General features: G+C 42.5%; 1 protein-coding gene across 1 annotated transcript in view; it reads left to right on the top strand.

Moving 5' to 3' along the window:
- The window catches only part of LOC106820741 (nuclear pore complex protein Nup93-like), a 39673-nt gene that overhangs the window by 4671 nt on the left and 19595 nt on the right, over positions 1-15407 (top strand). The gene's annotated exons all lie outside the window — the stretch shown is intronic.

Raw genomic sequence — 15407 nt, 5'->3', positions numbered from 1 at the left:
GGTTTATTGTGACGTTATGTATAGCAGTGGAGACTGGAGTAGTGGCCTACATTCACATTGCTTGGTTTATTAATAATAACTAAGTAGGTTTCAAATGAGAGAAGCGAATAAAAGCTGCTACTGTACTATACTAGTCTTTATATGCTCATTATGCAGTAGTAGAGGAATAAGTCGATGAGTTTTAAAAGGAGAACGTAATTAGCATAGTGACAGATTACTGCTAGTGCTATGAAGCCGTTAATTGTACAAATTGTAAATTGAACAGAACATACCCATGCAAGTAAATGTAAGGTACTGCAGCAGGCGAGGCTATCGTGAAGCCAGCAGCAGCACGGCATTTGTAATGTATAATAACCAGAAGAGTGTGCAAGGAAAATATGTTGAGAATATCATAAGCTGAAGAATATTACGCAGTAGACTAAAATAAGAAATGCTCAATGTTGGCAACATTTCTTCATCACTCAATAAGGTTTGTCTGGTAGCACCAGTTACATGTAAATTGTCATGACATTTAAGAATGTGGCTAAGTTATTTGCTATTTTATATAGCATAACAGCAAAAACGAATTATTTTTTATTTTGCTGCAGCAGCCATTACAGCATTATCAGCATTAGACAGATATTATAAATATAGAATGTGCTACTAGAATAGCCTGCGACAGGTATACGTAGATGACAGGTTCTGCTGACAGCCTAGCACTACTGTACTGTTACTACATTGTCCCGCTACCATCGCGTATTAACTGTGTACTTCTACAGCGCACCATTCGCACAGGATTCTCACCCTTCCACTAGCACTCCTGGGTACTGCGGACCACCCACCGCACTGTCAAACAGCTGGGGGAATATGTAGGCTGTGTACTGGTAGAGGCAGTAGAGAAAGAGCACTGTGCTAATGTGTAACAGTTCCTTCTGTCTGCTGCTGTCCCTGCCAGCTGTCAAGTCACTGTCGACTTCATGCGACATCACCAGAACCTACGAGTAGATAGACAGTTCGACTTATCATGACTGCGGAGAATACCGCCACAGAAATACACCAAAATACTGCTGTAATCACAAATAGAATGGCTGAGAACAATGTACATAATTGTCTTAATTTAATGCCGGCTGTCTACTGGGGATATCTGCATTATCTGCTAATTCACATGATTATTCATATTTGATAATAAGATTAAGATGAAAAGCAGTGCTAGCACATGTAAGCTGTAATGCTAGACTAACCCATCTACACTGTGTAGCTACACACAACGCATAAAAACAGGATAAGTCAAAAGACTAGGGGCCAGTCTAATAGCACTTGCAAGTACTTAAAAGAGGAAGTCAAAGGAGAGAAAGGTTTTCATTAATAGCACCATGAGGTATTTACTCAATCACATACCTGCTGCCAAAGGCTCTCCTTAGACATGCCACTGGAGAACACATCCCTGAGCTTCCAATTTGCCTTCACAGCTGTCAACTCTGTGAGAGTAAGATTAAAATGTCATCATGATAGATAGACGAATGAACAGACACACATCTAAACACAATATTAGATTGATAAAAGCCCGGCTAAATACACTATTAAATTAGACTATTATATTATTATCATTAAAACAATGCAAGGCTGTGCAATTATGTAAGCTACAGGTACCTAATACAGTGAAAAGGCTCTCCCACGGTCGGCTAATAAACGAATCTTTCAGAGGCATGCCCTCAATGCAGCTTTGTCGCTTGTACTGGCCAGACGTTGGTGACATTAGGCCACTCTGCCCAGGTTGATTTCCTGTACCTGTCATTTTATTACAAGGCATGTGTTAATAAATGCTTCAAACCCTGTTTACTTTGTGATCACTGAATAGTAGTCCATAAATCTTTGTAAAGATTTTGTCTTGTTTATGAAGTAACATAAATAATGAACAGAAAACCTCTCTCCACCAATTAATACTCAAAGCATTAGCTTTGAATAATGGGTAGTCAACCTCTGATACTCATATTAGTGAGGGTGTGACCTTACCAACACCACTGGGTCGCTGTGTCACGTAGGTAATGTAGAACTCAATGCTTTTCTGCACTAGTCTGTACAAAAGTTTTTCGGGAATGGTCACAACGTGGTTCTTTAACACCAGCGGAAATGCATCGCACACGAGCAACTTCCTGTAACAGTTCACAGGTGTCGCAAACTTGGCCTGCAAAATACATCACTATCCATGTAAAATTCCCTGCATGTCCTTACCTCTGTCATATAAAATAAAACATGCTCGTTAACCAATTTTAATATAGTTTCCCAGTACCAATTGAGTAATTTATGCTAAAACCCCAATGACACTTATTCCACATCAATTCTAATTTTTTGTCTATGATAGGATCAGTAAAGTTGAAGTCACATCCTAAATGCACCACACTACATCCTTGTTAACTGTAAATATTAAACCACATCTATTATTTGTTCTGCACCTGCTGATTACAATCTCAAAATATTGCACGAATAAAACTTTAGATTATTTCTTGGTGTACTATAAACTGAACAACCACCATGCCTACTGAGATTTCTCAGGTATTTCCAAAACACTGAGATGAATAGCTGAGAGGAATTTCACACTTTTCACACAGTACAGTCCGATTCTCACACCTGTTTCTCTGCCGAGAGCAAGGTCTCCACAAATTTCACGCCGTAATCGCTCACGGCACTCGGAAAGAAATACATGAAGAGCAGCATGAGGCGAGCGTATGCGATCATGTCTGTTGTCTTCTCGGCGGCTGTCAGTAGTAGCTTGTACTGCACTTGCTTGGAGAGCATCTATGAGCACCAACATCACATGTATGAATTACGTGCTAGAAGAATTCCCTGCATTCACTGCCAAGTGAAATACGCGATCCACTCACAGAAGTTAAAGAACTGTAAAGATTTCTGCACTGAATGCTTCTGGCTAATCACACACAATACATGAACGTCACGTTATAAGCAAGCAATAATCTATTGAAATCATTCAAACAACTCATCATAATGTAACAACCTGAAAAGCATTTTGGTAGAACAAGCTCTGTTGGTCATTGGCTCCCTCTTGTAATGAGTTGGTGATGTGAGTGACCTCTTGCCACAGCTGTGGTTCTTGGGAGAAATTATGCAGCAGTCGTTCTAGATGTGATGCTGCCAATCTATTAAGATATTTCATTGTCATTACAGTAGGGTGCTAAATTACATGCTATTTATTAACTGAAGTGATTAGGGAATATAAAATTTGTCTCGAGTACTAGCTAAATGCTAAACTATGGCTACAAATGCAAACTAAAACAGTAAAAGGACAAAATAGTAAATTAAGAGATAAACACAACCCAAATTTTTTAGAGTGAAAGTACCATATAACTAACCTAATAAACTATGTTGGCTCAGAAAATGAGAACCCCCAATAGTAGTCCGAGATGCCTCTGACCAATGCCCACATCGACGATTTTGGTAGATTTGGTGTGGGTTAGTGGTCTACGTGCCTACCCTACGCCACGTAGTGGTCTGCGTGGCCTAAGTGTGGGTGGTGGGTCTAACCCACACCAAATCCACCAAAATTGTCGGTGTGGGCATTGGTCAGAGGAATCTCGGACTACCCCAATAGATGATACAAAAATGACTATGCTAGGTAGCCAAAATAATTAGTCAGCCCTAGCAACATCGTCAAGGATCAATGAAATTGTTAATGTTACTTGTTAGCTGTGTGCGTGCGTGCGTGCATTAGTTAGTTAGTTAAGGATAATGGGTTGTGATAGGCCTAGCCTAATATGTACCCATATCTTGCGATTTCATGGTGCGTGATGATCATGATGCGTGCGTGCGTGTGCATGTGTGCGTGCGTGCGCATGTGCGCGCGTGTGTGTTGTAACGTAAGCGTGATGGTGGTGGGGGGGGGAGGACACTTGACAACAGATAATTAGGCCATAGTTAGATATAGAATACAGATTCTGTACAGAATAATAGACCCTCCCTCCTTTCCTGTAGAGTGTAGGCTGTTGCGATTGTAATTATTTACCTAGTATTTGAAACAGACTTTTCGATATTATATGCTTCAAACTGAATGACAAAGCTGTGAGGAAACAATGTTTTCCCTGTGATAAGCCAGGCTCGAGCAGCGTATGCATCGGAAGTATGAAAAGCCTTAGCTTGACCAACAATCCAATCTTCATCACACTCTTCTTGTTTCAGGGGCGCTGCCATGTTTTGTTTTGCTGTGTGCACTTTTGTTTTGTGGACGAAGGCGTAGTAAGTGTAATCTTATTTTACAGTATATATAATTGAATATTATAACAGTATTGTAATATTTATTTTGTTTGTTAAACCGCAACTACTGGCTCTGATAATAAAAACTCTACAATCAGAGGTTAAAATTATAGGTTACTAGGTAAGTTTAGTCAAAACCGCGTTGAAAGTAACGAATCCTCATATCAACTTTCTGCATGATCAAAACAAGTGAACGCGGCCGGTAGTTTTCAAAGCACAAACGTGCTAGTTAGTAGTTGCAATCTTGAGTTAATCTGTGAAAATTGACTTATCGGAACTATGAGAAATTAATGACGTGGTCGGTCACAAGAATTTAATTGGGTGTCACGGTACGTAAAGTTCGTATATAATATTGTGCGTGATGTGTGATGACTGTGACAGTGTCGTAATCGAATCGGTAATAACAAATTGAAATGTGTGTCGGTGTGTGCCACTGACTGTGTGTGTCAGTGCACAGGCACTTGGAGTTGGAGCGTTTCAATAAAATATAATGCTAAATAAATACGAAATCTATTTACTACCAAAGTCTTAATGTTTCTCTACTCTCTTTTACCCATTATTGCCGACAATTTCCTGTAAATGCCGTCCAAATGCTCATCTGCAACACACGCTGGCCGCCGCACGCTAGCTGCTGCACACTGACACATAAATAATATCAGAGTCAGAGTGGCTATATGCCCGGCAGCCGGCATATATCTGACGGCTGTCGGGCACGGTCTTCAATTTCCTGGATGCCCGGCAGTTTTTAATTTTCAGCGTTATCTCAAGTAAACAAGGGTTAGGAAACTTAGGGTTAGTGTTAGGAACTGCCGGGCATTTGGGAAATCGAAGACCGTTCCCGGCTGCCGGGCATATTGCCACAGCGTAAATATATAGCAGGTAGGAAAGCGTGCTGCCAAAATTCGCTCGGCGCTTGCTTGATTTCACGCGAATACAACACAAACATTCAACCATTCAACTCCATCTTTGTTTCTATTTGAAGGACAGTGTTCACTTGTTATAAGAACATACTGTCTGTGTTCGTAACCGAGCTGTGTCACGCGAAATCACACAAAGCCTGACGAAATTCTCGCGTTCGCTCCCGTTGTGCAGTTTATGTAAATGGCTGCAAGTACAGGGCTATAGGTAGGGCCTCAAGTTTTTTGCTTTATAAATGTCAAATTCTGCTTTCTTCGGCACACTCCACAGAAGTTAAAGAACATGTAGTTTCGGCACTGAAATTGAGGCTAGTAGCTGGCTAATACGAAGACAATGAAGCAACTAGACGGTCAACGTATATAACGCAGCACTATGGGCTATGAAAATCATTGGCAAAACAACTGAAGTAGGCAAGTCCGAGGAGGGACGCGCAGTGTAACATGACGCATTTTGTAGACAACAGCTTCTTTGGTCATTGGCTCCCTCTTGTATGAGTTAGGTGATGTGAGACCCTATTGGCAACAGCTGTCGGTTCTTGGAGAAATTATGGCAGGCAGTCGTTCTAAGATGTGATCTGAGCCAATCTAATTAAGATATTATTTCATTGGTCATTACAGTAGGGTGCTAAATTAACATGCTAATTTTTTTATTAACCTGAAGTGGATTAGGAGAATCATAAAATTTTTGTCTCGAGTAATAGGTAAATGCTAATATAGCATGTTGACCTAGAATTGAAACTTAAAAACAGGTAAAGAGATTAAATAGCTCAAATTAAAGAGATGCACAGGCAGCAGCGGGACCCAGAGCGCGCAGGTCCGATGTATTATAAGACGAACCACAGTTCTTTAGAGCCTGAACGGTACGGTAGCGTCGATAGAGGACTACCCTGAATAGAAACTATTTGGCTCACGTGAATGAATGGAGATACCGAGCGGGAGGCACAAGAGGAGGGTAAAGTGAGCCCGAAGACATTCGTAGAAGGGAGGAGGAGAGGCATCAGGGAGGGAGGAGGAGCATAGAACGACCAGACGCAGGAAGCGCGGAGGATTTTGTAACTTTGGTGTGGTTTGTCTACGTGCCTACGGATCCTAAATGCCGAACGGTCGTCGTCTGCGGTGCTTAGGTGTGGTGGTGGACGGTCTATACGCCACAAATCACAAAAATCTCGCCTCGCTGTAAGGCCCGCCCCCTCTGGTCAGAGGAATCTCGACCCCATAGGATGATAGCAAAAAATGACTAAGCTAGGTAGCCAAAGGTATACTTAGTGCCACAGTACCTAGCAAATCGTCAAGGATCAACATGAATTGTATGATTACTTGTTAGGACCTGTGTGCCGTAGCCGTGAATGTCGCTTCACGGGCATTAGTTAGTTGAGTTGTTAAGGCAGCAGCGAGCCCTAAATCTGGGCATTTGTGAGTGACAGGGGGTTCACAAGGTTGGTTTACAGACGTAGGACATAGAGATGATGAAGTCCGGGAGGAGGGGATATTTCCCGGTATGGCGGATTTCCATGGGTGCGTGATGATCATGAATGCGTGAGGTGGACGGAGTTCACGGAGGCGAGGAATGGCAGGGCAGGAAGACATTAGCGGAGTCGGCTGCCGCTGGAGGGAGAGCCGCAACAGACACACAGGGGTGCCCGGCGCCATTGTCTATATATATCAGTGGTGCCGGCCCGGGGGCGCTCTAGGCGGCAGGCATCACGCCGTAAGTTTCCCCAATTCCTACGTTTTAAAGTCAGTTACCAACGCGCGGTGTTCCATGCAGGTGAAGCCCGACTTTCCACTACTCGAGTTGGAGATGTAGGAACTCTTATACACTCTACGCGGCGGAGCATTTTGAGACGCGAATGGACGCGCAGACTGCGCTCAAAATCACAAATTCCTAAAAAAACATGCTATAATGATGATTTCCGCAAAGCTACTCTTGAAGAAGGCGGTGCTCGAACGTGCCCAGGCTGCGCTTGAAGCTGCAGCAAAGTTACATGCGCAGACAGTCTGCGAGCTTTCAAGTTGTTTGAGCATCCGCGGGTCAGAGAGTCTGTAGACGATTCCAGTCTCAGGCTGTAGCGCATCGTCGCCTGTCATAGCCGTAGCGGATTGGGTTCGTCTATAACTGGGCGAACAACACAGTGCATAATAGATATTATTGATTACGCATTAAACTTAGCTGCAGCAATACAGCGCAGGCCAACCGCCAACCGGGTTCAGCCACGGAAACCCGCATTCTCAGAGTAGCTTGCGAAAGATCCATATTACGCATGTTATTTTTAGGAATCTTCTGTGATTTGAAGGCAGCATTCTGGCGGGGCCGATTGTCAAATCGCCGGGTGTAAGGATTGGTTAAGCAGTCTTCCGCGATTCAACTGATAGATTTGGAAAGTGCGCGTCACCCTGCATGGGGCAGGGAGGCGGAGGAGAGAGGGGGAAGGAAAGGGGAGAATAAAAAAATGGTGGGAAGAAAAAAGAAAAAAAAAAAAAAAAAGAAAAAAAAAAGAAAAAAAAAAAAAAAGAAAAAAAAAAAAAAAAAAAAAAAAAAAAAAAAAAAAAATAAAAAAAAAAAAAAAAAAAAAAAAAAAAAAAAAAAAAAAAAAAAAAAATAAAAAAAAAAAAAAAAAAAACACTAAAAACAATAAACATTCACTGCCCAAAAAATAGGAGAGGAATCGGAAAGGAGAAGGAAGAAAGAAAAAAAAAAAAAAAAAAAAAAAGAAAATCGAAAAAAAAAAAAAAAAAAAAAAAAAAGAGAAAAAAAAAAAAAAAAAAAAAAAAAAAAAGAAAAAAAAAAAAAAAAAAAAACAGAAAAAAAAAAAAAAAAAAAAAAAGAAAAAAAAAAAAAAAAAATAAAAAAAAGGAAAAAAAATAAAAAAAAAAAAAAACAAAAAAAAAAAAAAAATAAAAAAAAAAAAAAAAAAAAAAAAAGAAAAAAAAAAAAAAAAAAAAAAAAAGACTAGAGGGGAAAGAAACGAAAGAATCAAGGAGAAGAGAAAAAAAAAAAAAAAAAAGAAAAAAAAAATAAAAAAAAATAAAACAAAACACAGAGTTTGTAAGTGATTTAAACGGTGATTGTCGAAACTGCGGCGGCGAGTCTAGGCACCGATTGATAGTTATAAATACAGGCCCGTGCCAGGATTCGGGTTCGACAGTAACCCCCCCGAGCACCGTTCCGCCGCCCCCCCACCCACCAAGACAAAAACAAGAATCTCACTCAGGTCGCTCAGTTTTAGTAGTAATATTGCAAAATCTCCCATCGTGCGGGAGGTGAACAGTGAACACCCGCCTCCGACCACCTACCCCACCCGTCGGCGTTTCGGCTCCCTATCGCTGGGTGCTCGCGCCCGCAAGAGCACAGGGCGTGTAGCAGGGGCGTCCAGGGAGTGCGACGCCCCGCCTTGCTCGTGTGCAGCAACACGCATCTGAGGGGGTCTAATTTTAAAAAATTTGTGGGGGAAGGGCCCCAGAACCCTTTCGCGTGCATCACGCAACTTTGGGATACGGTTAGAACCCCCACTGGAACAAATACCTTTACAACGCCCTAGCAGAGCAAATTGCCACATTGAAAAACGACCACCCCCAATAAGAAAGCTGGCTACGGGCCTGTATAGACAATGGCCGTGTGTGTGCTGGGCGAGCTCGCAGCGAATGGTTCTTGCTGCAAAGTGGGTGCGATGCGTGTGCATGTGTGCGTCGTGCGGCATGTGCGCGCGTTGTGTGTTGTAACGTAAGCGTGGATGGTGGCGAGGGGGACCGGACACTTGACAACAGAATAATTAGGCCATAGTTTAGATATAGGAATAACGATTTCTGTACAAGAATAATAGGAACCCTCCCTCTTTCCTGAGAGTGTAGCTGTGTAGGCTGTCCTGCGCTTCGATAATTATTCTAACCCTAGTATTTGAAAGCGGACTTTTCGAATATTATTATGATGCTTCAGAACGTGAAATGACAAGCTGAGAGGAAACAATGTTTTTCCCCCTGTGAAAGCAGGCTCAGGAGCAGCCGTATGCGGAAATCGAAGTATGAAAAGCCTTAGCTTGACCACAAATCAATCCTTCATCACTCTTCTTGTTTCAGGGCGGCTGACCATGGTTTTGATTTGGCTGTTGACTTTGTTTTGTGGATGAAGGCGTAGTAGTGTAATCCTATTTAAGCAGTATATATCATTGAAGTATTATGAACAGTATGTATATTTATTTTGTTTGTTTAAAACCGAAACTACTCGGGCTCTAGATAAATAGAAAACTCTACATCAGAGGTTAATTATAGTTTCATAGGTAATGTTTAAGTCAAAACAGCTGCGTTGAAATTAACGAATCCTTAATATTCAACTTTCTGGCCTGATCAATTAATCAAGTGCCACGCGACGTAGTTTCATAAGCAGCAAACGTGCTAGTTAGTAGTTGCAATCTTGAGTTAATCTGTGAAAATTGAGTTTTAGTCGGACATATGAGAAATTAATCTGACGTGGTCGGTCAAATAATTTAAATTAGGGTGTCACGGTACGTAAATGTTCGTATATAATATTGTGGCGTGAATGTGTGATGCCTGGTGTGTGACAGTGGTCGTAATCGTTTACATCGGTAATCAAAATTGAATGTGTGTCGGTGTGTGTCACTGTGTTGTGTAGTGCACGCGGCACTTGGAGTTGGAGCGTTTCATAAAATATAAATGCTACAAATAAATACGAAATCTATTTACATAGCCAAGTCTAATGTTTCTCTCCTCTCTTTTACCCATTATTGCCGACAATTTTCCTGTAAACTGTGGCCGTCCAACATGCTAACGTGCTTGCAACACCACGCTGGCCTGCGTATGCTGGAATCTGAGAAGCCCACGACTAAGCTGCTGACACACGTGACACTGGCACACTAAACAATATCAGAGTCAGAGTGGATATATGCCCGGCAGCCGGCCATATAATCTGACGGCTGCCGCCCGGGTTTCAATATTCCTGAATGCCCGCAGTTTTAATTTTCAGACATTATCTCAAGTAAACAACGGGGTTGACGGCGTTCAGAATGCGGGCATTTACGGATAAATCGGAAGACCCGGGTCCCGGCTTTGCGTCATATAGCCAACAGCGAAATATATAGAGCAAGGTACGGAAAACCCGTGCTGCAAAACTTCAGCGTCGACGACTTTATAAAAAAGAGACTGCTTGATTCACAACAAATACAACACTAAATCATTCAACCATCCTCACTCCCATCTTTGTTTCTATTTGAAGGACAGTGTTACTTGTTATAAGAACGTGCTCGAAATAACGTCGTGTCCGTTGTCCCGAGACAACAGAATTGTTGCCGGCCGGAACAACCACTCAGTCTGAGACATTGTCCGGTGGACATACCAAGAAACGCTATCCCGTATCCTAACTCTAAACCGATCGGCTATCTTATATCGCGGTGTACGGCCAATTAATCTATGGTGTATAGGCCTTTTGCTTTCAATGTTTTGCATCTTGAATGAGACAATCAATCCGCACCAACTACGTGTAGGCTACGCTGGCACAATATGTTCAGTATTTATACTTGGTCAAATCCAAGTGTTTTAGCTCATCAAGAAATTTAATCTAGAACTAAGTCGTGAATACATAAATATGGAGCCAGGCTGCTATATCCAACACTGGTATATGTCAGGTTTTCTCGATTAATGAGAGGTGAAACTCGATTTGGAACAGCAAACCAGCAAGTTTCCCAAAATTTGCGGGGGATTTGGCCACCCATAGATACCAACCCGCCCGCTTTATATTATTCACCCGGCACATCTCGCTTGAATGCTAACGACCCACCACTAAACAATTAGCATATCTTGAGAGGCAGAGACACAATGAACAAAATGTCGCCGGCCAAAACAAAGATTGCGAGGCTGAGAGGTAGAGGAGCCGTAGAGGTCGGAGAGAGGCAGGAGGACTCGCGCTAGCGACAGTAAAATAGTTAAGGTCATCCACTAATTTTTCGTAGTTTGCTGTTTTGCCCCCCTGATAAAATCCTGGCACGCCACTGTTTTTGGGGTGTTTTCTGATCTAATATTATTATTGATATGAAAATAAGAGATTGTGGAAGGATATTTTTGGGACAGAATTAACTGTTGCGGACAACGCCGATTTGAGATTGCCTGGTTGTCCGCAGGACAACGCACATTTTTTTCATTATTACCGAGCACTGAAGCACATACTGTCTGTGTTCAGTAAAACCGACTGTGTCACGCGAAATCACAACAAAGCTGACGAAATCTTCGAGACGCGCTTCGCTCCGTTGTTTTGGTCAGTTGATGTAATGGCTGGCAAGTACATGGACATAGCTTGGTAGGGCCTCACGTTTTTGGCTTTTTAAATGTCAATCTGCTCTTCTTCTGCTTTCTAATTTCAGCCAAATAGCTTAGAAAAGCCCTTAAATTTTTTTTTTTCAATGAAAAAAACATTCCATAATTTTGCTGCACGTTTTGGTTCGGGCGCATTGTGCATGATTTCGACTCATTCAATTAACAATCTGGCATGCAGGAAGAAATATTGACTCGAGCAAACTCCCCAAAGCTAAGACTTTAGCCAGAACAAATAACAACATAACATTGCGGTATTACACGGGGTGCGATGAAGCTTTTAGGTTTTGAATAACGCCAGCTAATAGATTTAGAATGCCGGTCGAGTTGCGCATGCACAGCTGTAACCAATACTGTCCGTGTCCAACGTGTTTCTACTTTTGTTGCATACAGCTTCATTGGCTGCTAAAAACAATCGCAGTTCGATACGCGATTGTTCCATTGTTGTTGGGCGGCGCTGGTGTTAATTTAGTATGCAAGAGATGCAAACGGTTGATAACGCGTTGAATGCGAGCGATCAGCCGGCGCGTATGGGATCAAGCTGGAGCGTGAAAATTACGCTGCGCGTGAGATGCCGCCAGCCCGACCCGCGCACGACCGTGCGCGACCCGCACCATAGCCGAGTATTTATCGTGCGCAAGCGGCGCAGCGTAGAAAATCGACAGGTGTGTCCTAGGCTCCTAGTCCCGTTAATTTTTACATCCTTTTCAAGACTGAGTTTCGCTTCTCCTCCGTTCCGTCGTTTCCACGGAATAATGCCGCATTTGGCAGGCAAACTTCGGGACTAGTATAGCCGGCGTACGTGCATTATTGGAAAACTACAACGCTGCTTCCAAACTCCCGACAAGCCTCGTCAAAGCGCGCAAAGTGAGCGTCTGCAAGATTAATGCGTGGCGTAAAAAAACAAAATATGAGGTCACGAAAGAGCACCTAGTGGTGTTTCCTGATTCCGACAGCCCATTTACATTAACTGCACAACGGAGCGATGACGGCGAGAATTTCTTCAGGCTCTTTGTGATTTTGCGTGACAGCAGCTTGGTTACGAACATAGACAGTATGTTTTTATAACACTGAACACTGTCTTCAAAAGAAACAAGATGGGAGTGGATTGGTTGAATGTATTGTGTTTGTAGTTGTCGAGTGAAATCAAGGAGCGTCAAGCAAATTTTGGCAGAACGCTTAATCCTACATGCTATATATTCTATGTGTATCGTCTGACAGCAAGCTAGCATGCGGATGGCCAGCGTGTGTTGGGCAGATGAGCATTTGGACCGGCATTTCACAGGACAATTAGTTGGCAATAATAGTGAAAGAGAGTAAGAAACATTAAGACTTGTTAGGTAAATAGATTTCGTATTATTTAGCATTATAATTTTATTGAAACGCTCAGTGCCTGTGTGTCGGTGTGATATCACTAGTACAGTAGGTGTGTGTACCAAATGAACTACAGTTTTTCTGGGGACGGTACCCACCTGATTATTATTATAATAATTATAATAGCAGGATAAGTGGATGATTATCAAGTCTCAGGTTTATGTACGTTGGATGTAAAGCAGTTGGAAGCTGACCATCAGTAGTGGCCTACTTTCACATGTGACTTGGCATTTAATATAATAATAACAAGAGCTAATAAACCGTAGAGTGTACAAACGGAAAACGGGAAAATGGAGTGGCTATATTCAGCGACATGAACTTATTCTACTTTGCCTGCGAGTCTAGAAATAATTTTAATGGTAATTGCAATTAGCAGAATTCTTTGCTCTCTAAAAAGACGCAACCGCTTGTCCATACAAAATACTCCTAGGACTGGAGATAAGATGGCTCCTAAACTCCCCTCCCAAGTGCCTCACACGGCTGGCTATCCAGTTATTCCGTTAACCTAACGCCATCTAAGGTTGCTCTCGTGAGAGTTCAGGTTTTCGTCCATATTTTTATGGAATGATTTTGCGGTGCGAGGTGCAGGGTGGAGGTGACTTTCGGGGCTCGGCTATGCCCTTATCTGCCATTACTCTTGTCTAGCACGGCAATGAACCGTCATGATGGAGCCGCAATGTTTTTTTTAATTAAGTTCTAGCACGCGCTGTAAGCAAGTACCAAACTTGGGCATGTGACATCAATTTATCAGAACGCTCCAAGCGGTGACTGGAAAACCGACTAGCCGAAATGCTAGACGCGTGAATGGGAAGAAGGGATAGCGGACAGAAGTGGATTTCGCAGAGAATCGGGTTTTTGGCATGTGGGAGGGAGGTTTTTAGGAGCTGATATCTCCGCACTAGGAAGTATCGTATTGACACGGATTGGTCTATGTTTAGAGAGCAAAGAATTACTGCTTATCAATCAACCATCGACAATTATTATCTAGATCCAAGCAAAGATAGAAATAATGTTGTCAGTAAATAGGCATAATTTTCCAGTTTTTCCCGTTGTACCACTACTACGGTTTATTAGCTGCTTGATAATAAATAAGTTAGGTTTTCAAATGAGAGAAAGCAGAAATAAAAGCTGCTACTGTACTATACTAGTCTTTATGATGCTTCAATCAGTGTAGAGGAATAAGTCAAAAATGAGTTTAAAGGGAAGTCAATTGCATATGTGTCACCCAGATTCCTCCTAGTTGCATGACCGTTAATTTCAAAAATTGTAATTGAACAGAACATACCCATGCAACGTAAATGTAAAGGTAGGCTGCAACAGGGCAAGGCTACCGTGAAGCCAGCAGCAGCACACATTTGTATGTAATAAGTAAGCAGGAGAGTGTGCAAGGAAAATATGTTCGAGAATATCATATGAGCGGAAGACTATTTAGCAGTTAAGACTAGAAATAAGAAATGCACTCAATGATTGGCACATTTTCTTCCATCACTCAATAAGGCACATTTTATGTCTGGTAGGCTGCCATGACATTTAAGAAATGATGCTAAGTTAATTTGCTAATTACAAGCATAAAACTAATTATTTTTTATTTTAGCTGCAGCAGTCATTACAGGCATATATTCCGCATACCCATGAGATGAATGCCAGAAGAGACATGGAACCCTTCTTGAGATCTCTGCTGCAGCAGGCCTGAAAAAACAGTCGTTACCTATTGCAGCCATCACATCATTCGGCTGAGATGGAATGCCGGAGGGCAGGAACACTGCCAATATCTGCTGCAGCACCGCTGTCTTCCAATACCTGTTCATTACCTATTACAGCATGACCGCAATGCACGCGCCTGAGATGATCGGCCGAGGGCAGGAAGCGCTCTGCGAGATCTGCTTGGCGCAGCTTGTGTTCAATACCTGTCATTACTATTACGCATGACCATCATACCGCTGAGATGATGCCGGGGCAGGAACCTCTTGAGATCGCTGCAGCAGTCAAGGACCATTACTGTATAACAGTCCATTTACCTAGTTACAAGCATCACCATCATTCCGCTGAGATGGATGCCGAGGGCAGAACTCTGCGAGATCTGCTGGCAGCAGGCTGAGCAGCTGACCGGCCGAACATATGCGGCGAGGAAGAGTTGCCGCGCATCCGGCGCAACCTGCACCGCAGATGATCCGACGGCGGGAGAAAGATCTATTCGCACGGGTGATGCACGCCAAGCAGTAGGGGAGGCCGTTGCCGACGTGAAAGCGTTGAGTAACACAGTCACTTCGCTGTCCACGCACACATGCTCCCCGATGGTGTCCACACTGGCTATTATTGAAATGGTGGTGAGTGCGGGCAGCTCTTATTTAATTCACTGTACGGTAGTTCGATATAATGATTACTTAAACCTGCAGAGTGTGCTATGTGCCGCTCCGCAAGCTTAGATTTAGATTGGAGCAGCTATGTATGCAAGAAGCAGCAAAACAGTAAAAGTTAGGCTTATATTTCCTTCAACAAGATGTTCAAATAGTAATAGTAGATGGGCGAACAGTTCATTACTAAACTTTGCAC

The sequence above is a fragment of the Priapulus caudatus genome, unplaced genomic scaffold (genome assembly GCF_000485595.1).
Source record: "Priapulus caudatus unplaced genomic scaffold, Priapulus_caudatus-5.0.1 Scaffold45, whole genome shotgun sequence".
Classification (NCBI taxonomy): domain Eukaryota; kingdom Metazoa; phylum Priapulida; class Priapulimorpha; order Priapulimorphida; family Priapulidae; genus Priapulus; species Priapulus caudatus.
Note: the sequence above shows the minus strand (reverse complement) of the source record. Positions and strands in the feature narration are given on the sequence as shown.